A 7,963-nucleotide genomic window follows, 5' to 3' on the forward strand; every position below is an offset into this window, starting at 1 on the left:
AACAAAAACTATTGTTTTGTAAGGATCCAAGTCTGTATATGAAGTTATTGTTCCCCATGGCATTATGTAAGCATTCCCTGCATCTGGGCTGATGGTTACAATGGATCAATATAGATAAAATCAAATGTTCAGTCGGCATTTGAAGATAGGTGTCAGATTTTGTAAATTAAAGTGAACCAGTGTCACAAGGGTACAACGACGGAGACTGGTCCCTCCGATTTCTAGTGTCAGGAGATCACAGGGCAGGGCTTCATACACATTTGCTCAGGTTACTACTACTAGCTGTGCAGATTCTCCTTATCCAGCACTGCTAGGGTTAAGTAGATCCTCTGGTCTCCTGAACTCTGAATGAAAGGTGTATTCAGCTGTTCTCTATTGCTAATTAGCTCTGTTATAAAGACTTCTCTCTTAGTTCAGGTAACTGCTGGTGATAGTTTCTGCTTATCTTGGCTCTAGAAGGAACCTGTGAGCTGAGGACCAGGAAGCCATTCGGAGAACATTTGCTGTGTGGAAGTTGTGTTGTTTTTCCCATCCTTAGTCCTTTTGGGTTTTTCCCTGTCTGGTCCATTCCTCATTTTTACCTCTTGTTGTTTGAAGTATTGTTTATTTTACCCCTGTCTTTCTAATACGCTCTGTGTCTTTAATCTAGAGTGAGGCTAGCGTTCCTGCTGTCCTGCGCATTATACAGGGCTGAGTCCAGGGAAAGACAGGATATCCATGTGATCAGCAGCGGTGTGCCAGAACCCGTATAGGGAGTTAGGAAGTGCAGGCAACAGCCTCAGGTGAGTTTAGGGGGTGCCTTCGCTACCATTTCCCTAGCGCCAGAGCCCACATTTGTATCGTGTACCCTGTGTGTTGCGATGCTTGCCAGGGGTTTCCATGTACCTGGAGAAACCCAAGGAGTCACTGCATGACAACCGGTCAAGTAAAAAAAATACCATTTACCTACAGGGATCAGGCTAAACAGCTCCCTAAACCATGAGCGGTGGTTGCAATCTCTCCTACTTTGATTAACAGTATGCTCTGCGCTCACACACTGCAGACAGAGCTGTCAATCAAAGTGCCGGGCAGAGATTAATCCTGCTATTCACAGTACAGTGAGCCATGACTGTAATTGCTCCCCAATGTCTTGAAATGAGCGGCTGCATGGAGGATATAAATTTATTTTTTCCCTGCAGCCACTGCTTACAGCAAGGCAGTCAGGCATTATTTTAATGCTAACTACCTGCAGGATAATGCTATATCTACAGGTAAATAGCTATCCCTGACACATCAGGTTCCTTTTAATGTTGCAGGTAGATCCAATATTTATTTCCACGAATATATCTATATAGTAATGTTTTTAGGCACTGCCTGCACGGCATATAGAGGGAAAATTAAAGGGTAACTAAACTATTTTAATTATTGATTAATTTTTTTTGCAAAGTTATAACTATTTGTAATATATTTAATTACCTTCTTTTCCTTCCTTCTCACTTAAACACTCTGATGCAGGAAAGAGTACAGAATTTTTTTCTGAGCAGCAGAAACAAATTCTTAGGACGCTTAAGCTCGGCAGTTAAACCAGCACTGCAGTGTGATATTGGGGAGGAAAAAAAGGATATGGTAATAGGGTATACAGGCAGTCCTCGGGTTATGAACTAGATGGGGACTATAGCTTTGTTCGTAAACTGAATTTGTATGCAAGTTGGAACAGGGCCAGAGGGAAAAAACAAACTAATATTTTATCGCTGACCTCTCAGGCCACCTTGCTGCTTGTTTCACAACATCAGCGTCTTCTTTCCATCATAGCATACTGCATCCCTTCTTTTTTCCTTATAGGCCAGGAGTTTCTGCTGCGTCCATGAGTTGGAAGTCAGTACACGCAAGGATGCGGCGCAGGACTCGTAAAAAGAGGACCAGCCGGGAGGCAACGTGGCGGCCAGAAAGGCAAATACTATTTTACCAGTACTCACCTCATCTCTTCTGTCACGCTCCCCAGCTCCCGTGCCACGCTCCCCGGCTCCCCTGCCACGCTCCCCGGCTCCCCTGCCACGCTCCCCGGCTCCCGTGACACGCTCCCCGGCTCCCGTGACACGCTCCCCGGCTCCCGTGACACGCTCACCGGCTCCCGTGACACGCTTCCCGGCTCCCGTGACACGCTTCCCCGCTCCCGTGACACGCTCCCCCGCTCCCGTGACACGCTCCCCCGCTCCCGTGCCACGCTCCCCGGTCCCCTGCTCCACAGCCTCCATGCTCCCTCACCTGCGTCCTCCAGGCAACCCGGTCCCCCGCTCTTGGCGCCCGTCTGCAATGCTGAGCCAGCCCGGCACTCCTGCCTCCTGTGCACCACTTCCTGCTCTGGCTTCTGGCACCCGGGCCTCGCGCATGTGCATTAGGGCGCGCACGCAGTCATTGACCCTCTCTTAAAGGGCCAGCGTCCTCCAACAGGATATTGAGGATTCAGGTACAGGGTATATAGGGGGTACCTTTCCAAGTGGGCGGGGCCTGTTCTTTGTGTTTGCTAAGCTAGGAGTCAGGTCTCCATGTGCCTTGTCCCGTACTGACCTATCTCTCTTGTAGAGCCGCTCCTGTCTCGCCAACCGGTCCTGACGGTTCCAGAACCCGAACGGTGACTGTCCGCCATTTCGTCAGTCCCTACCATCTCCGCTCCCTGGATCCGTGTGGTGACCGACCTCCTCGCTCAATTGGTTCCGGACTCTGCCTGACATCATCTCGGCCTCCGAACCTGAGCTCCGTCACCCGGACTACCTTCAGAGACTCCGTGGTTCCAGGGACTTCTTCACTCCACTCCTCTGAACGGACTGTCCTGCTACCCGTAGTGCTCCGGCTACCGGGCACCTTGCCCTCGGTGGGGTGCTCAGTCCAGTGGATCCACCTCCTGGGCCTACCCGTCCTCCTGGTCCTAACATCTTCATCCCTCTCCTCGCTACCTCAATAACCGCAGTCTAGTTCTATTCTTTCCAGTGTTGCATGCCATATCTTTGGTCTCTTCATTATAGGCTACGACTTTCTGCTGTGTCCATGACCTGAAAGTCAGTGCCCGCAAGGATGCGACGCATGACTCCAGAAAAAGAGGATCAGATTGCAGGCAACAGGATGTCCAGAAAGGCAAATATTTTTGTTTACCAATACTAGCCCCAACTCTTACCTCCCTTCCACCTCAATGCCTGCCATCCAGTTCTCTTCTTTCCAGTGTTGCTTTTCATTATAGGCCAGGACTTACAGCCGCATCGAGGCTTCCGAGGTCACTTAGCATCGTAAGGTTAAGGAGCATGTCTTAACGTCACAAAGTCGTGACCTTATAACACACTGTGACTTCTGAAGCCTGGACGCAGCCGGAAGTCCTGGCCTATAGTGAAGAGCCTGGAGATGCGCCACACAACGGCAAAACGGAGAGGATCTGAAAGTTGGCGGCGAGCAGCAGGGCGACTGGAAAGGAAACTTCTGAATGGAGAGACGAGAATTTGTTTTTCATTCAGTATCCGACGTTCATATCTAGCATTTCGGCTGATATATTTTCTAATCCTCATAAGCCCTTAAGGTTACAGGCCCATGATGACTTTTACTCCCATTTTTGACAGCTCGGATTTTCACTACTTAAAAAGCACCGCATCTTGCAGTTCTAACAAAGTGGATGGAATTAATAGAAATCTCCTGCACACTGTCCTTTTTTATGGTGCAAAACCTCCTGTGGTGCATTTCTCCAATTTGCAGCATGTCAATTTCTCTTGCGGGTACGCTGAGTTTTCTATGTAGATTTTCCCCATAGGCTTGCATTAGATGTCGAAAATCCGCAGTATAAAAATCCGCATGCACTTTGTGTGTTTTCACCGTGGCAACACATCAAAAATTCATGTAATCTGCACCTAATAATGTCAATACCAGGAAGCATGTCAATTCTTTCTGCGTTTTTGCCAGCATTTTTGAGCCCTTCCAGTCAAGACATAGATTTGACTTAAAAAAATGCACTGGGCAAAAATGCAGTAAAACTGCAATAAAACGCGGCAAAAAATGCATGCTGATGGAGCGTTTTTTTGCAACTAAAAACGTGCATCTTTGTGGTCACCACAAAGATGCAGCGTGCGCACATAGCCTTACAGTTTTTGTTTTCAGAGTTTGTCGACTACTTTTACATTGATGGCCTGTCCTTATGCGGGCTTTACACGTTACGATCTATCGTGCAATTGCACGAGAGATCGTACCCGCCCCCGTCGTTTGTGCGTCACAGGCAAATCGCTGCCCGTTTCGCACAAAGTTGTTAAACCGCCGTCACATGTACTTACCTGCTGAGTGACCTCGCTGTGGGCAGCGAACATCCTCCTGAAGGTGGAGGGACGTTCGGCGTCACAGTGACGTCACACAGCGACCGGCCAATAGAAACGGAGGGGCGGAGATGAGCGGGACATAAACATCCCGCCCACCTCCTTCCTTCCGCATAGCTGGCGGGTGCTGCGGGACACAGGTAAGCTGTGTTCATTGTTCCCGGGGTGTCACACGGAGCAATGTGTGCTACCCTGGGTACGATGAACAACCGGCGCCATATTAAAGAAACAATTTTTTAAAACTTAGCGACGAGTACACGACTCACGATTTGTGAGCAATTCTGCGTCGCTCGGAGGTGTCACACGAGACGACGTCGTGAACGATGCCGGATGTGCGTCACGAAAACCGTGACCCCGACGATGCATCGCACGATAGCTCGTCTCGTGTAAAGCCCGCATTAGGATAGGTCATCAATGTCAGATTGGCTGGGGTCCGACACTTGGTACCCCCGCCAATTAGCTGCACTTTGAGGCTGCAGCAGGCAGCTGAAAATGTTCAGTTCTGGAGCTGCTCCGTCAAGAGATAGTGGCAGCGGCCGGATACTGCACATCCACCTCACATTCAGATCAATAGGAATCAGATGTGCTGCACCTGATCACGGCCGCTATCAGAAGACGGGGAAGCTCCGGAACTGAGTATTTCCAGCTCCTTGCTGCCACTGCCAGCACCGATTACAACTGATCAGTGTCGGACCCCGGCCAATCCGACATGGATGACCTATCCTAAGCATAGGCAATCAATGTAAAATTAGTGGACAACCTCTTATCTCAATTTCAGCCCCCCTATCCTGACTGACAAGCTCCTCAGTGTGCCTCCTCCCTGCTGAGATTTCATACAGCTCAGTACAAGCAGCAGCTGTGAAGCCGGCTAAATGTGCAGAGGCTGAATACACTGACTTATGAGCTGTTTCATTCTATAGTTGGACTCATAAAATGCTTATCTTACTATCAGACTTTTAACGGCTATTCTGACTTGGATACAACAAAAGTTCTCGTGCACCGACTTTTGAGAGCTCCATATCCCTATGATATCTTAATTTTTCATTAGTTATGAAAGATTTTGTTGCATTTGTAATGCGACATTTGTAGCTATTAGGAGACAATTACTGCCCCCCTCCTTCCACTGCAGCTTATTATGCCTGTTTCACAGGTTACATTGTTATTCTTGTCACTTGGAATGAAGATGTGTAATTTCCATTGTGTTTGAATGTTACGAGTCTGGTGAGGATGTGTAAGCGCATTCTTCTATTCTATCTTGGCATCATATAATTGTACAAAGAGAGAGAGGAAGCCATACAGAGACCAATATAGCATCCTGTGCATTCTTAAATGTTTACAGAGGTGTATCTAATTGGGTGCCATCGTGCCGATGCTCGATGGCACGTGAAGGATCTAAAGATTCAAGATTCAAAAGCTGTAAGTATATAAAGTGCCAGTCAACTGTGACCCTACTGTGGCTTTTTTTTTTTGGGGGGGGGGGATCTGAAAAAATGCTGTGGTCTCCTTGCTGCATAGGATATGGCATGGGACATGGTATGTAAAATGCAAGTGTTATGTGCACGGAATTACAATCTATTCCATACATGTTCCACATTGAAATAAGCTGCTAAAAAAAAGGAGTACCTGCACATCACAGTATATCCAAAGTCACATATACTTCTGAGATCAATCTGTCCAGATAGGAATCAGAAGTGATTATGAGTCAATGTCACCTGTTTTGTGTAAATGAAATAGACTATAGGAGTCCTGGAGAGGAACAGCAAGATGTGGCACCCCTGAGGCTTCAGTCGCCACAGGGTACTGCACCTCACTTAAGGTGCGAGACTCATCCTGGATCCAGAGGAGGTTGGTACCGGTTCCACGACACACAAATTCACACACACAACCAGGTTGGCCTCCCCACTGGGGACCGGCTAGGGTTGGGTCTTAAGGCAGTCACCAAACATGGAGGCGCAGCAACCAGGGGGAGTTAGGAGCAACACAACAGTTAGGAGTTTTCCAGCAGGAGAGGAAGAGAGCAGTCGGGTTTTACCAGTGGCTCTGGTGGGACGCAGGAGTCAATACGGTCGCCAAGAAGAGAGCTTCATTGCTCCCTTGGGACTGGCGCAGTGCAGGGTGCAGAATCCTAGGGTGGATTGTACTTCAGGTTGTCCACCAAAATCTGCATGCCAGGGATTGTATGTCCCTTCGGCCACCACAGTTCCTGGAGCACAGTGCTAGATAGGGTCCGGAGTTGTGAACTAAGTCCGGCCCCACCACGGACCTGTGGCACCTGCATACGGGATGGGAGTAAACACTTTTCAAGAACCCGGGTCCCCAAGAAGCTTCAAGCCACAGGGATCAATTTCTAAGGGCGCAAGGAGGAAGGGCCCACCGTCCACTGTACCAGTTCTGACCTCCAACGGATCTGGGATCGGCTGCGTCCCATCACGGCGGGGACCGGCATTCCCCGGGTAAACCAGAAGTGTGAGTAAAGAAACCTTGAACCTGCAGAGACTGTGTCCGCCTGTCCTTGCCAACGCCCCACGCTTCGGCGCCTGCCATTACTACTCCCCTCATCATCTTCCCCGTGGGCCCACTCCACCTGTGGGGAGCAGAAACATCTTAGCTGCTATGACCATCAACCCAAGAGGACGGCGACATCAGCGGCAGCAAATTCCTGGCCGCGTACGGCAGGTGGCATCACGAAACAAATCTCCATCATCATCATCCCTCCTTCTTTTATTGTACACCTCGGGGCCACGAATCCAGGTAGGGCCACCCGTGACATCCCCAGGCCCGGCGACGAGTAAAGTGAACCCCTTGTCCCGTGGGTGCTACAAAGAGAACCCACAAAAGGGAAAGGATTGGGAGGTGGTGGCCAAAGCAAATTACCCACTCCTTATCATTTTGTCACGATGTGACTACAGATTTCCCGCCAGGTGCGAGAGGACTCTGGGTCAGCAGCGCAACACAGAGGGGAAACCAGGGAAGTAATACAAGGGACAGCCCTTGTGCTAGGCAAAGGGGAGTAGGGTCACGTCCTAACACTCACCTGAGGCTGATCCCTAACATCCCCTCTTGCGCCATCACGTGTCTAGGCCCTCACTGGCTTTGAACTCACCCTGTCTTATGTGAGCAGGATGCTAGTGTCACCAATGCAATAATACAACTAGAGGGAGGTAAGACAAACAAGAAGGAAGAAAGACACAACATATAGAACTCCACAACTTCTCCAATAGGAAACATCTCAGCTGCAGAAGAAACGAACACCTAAGCTCTTACAGAGACAGGCTCCTTCAGCGTGGACAGTATAGCATGAATTATAAAAGACAAAGGGAGGAGTGAGGAGTAGATATTTATAGCAGAAGGGGGTGGCTGTAGCTGAGCTTACAACTACCTGTTGGATTACTGCAGGATAGAAAGGAACCTTAACCCCTTAGACATCAGATAGAATTAAAAAGGTTCCAACAGAGTAAACAATAAGTGGGCACTAAAGTGGATCTGTGATCGACTATACGCTGTGACCTTCTGATCCCAGATCCCTCTGAGATCACATCAGGCCATGATACACTCGTGATACCTTTCTGATTGATGCTTCTCTAGTTTTGTATTTTTCTAGTGTGCTTGTTACTACAGGTAGCATGAGGCAGTTCCTG

This window comes from Anomaloglossus baeobatrachus, chromosome 9, assembly GCF_048569485.1.
Source record: "Anomaloglossus baeobatrachus isolate aAnoBae1 chromosome 9, aAnoBae1.hap1, whole genome shotgun sequence".
In the NCBI taxonomy this organism is placed as follows: domain Eukaryota; kingdom Metazoa; phylum Chordata; class Amphibia; order Anura; family Aromobatidae; genus Anomaloglossus; species Anomaloglossus baeobatrachus.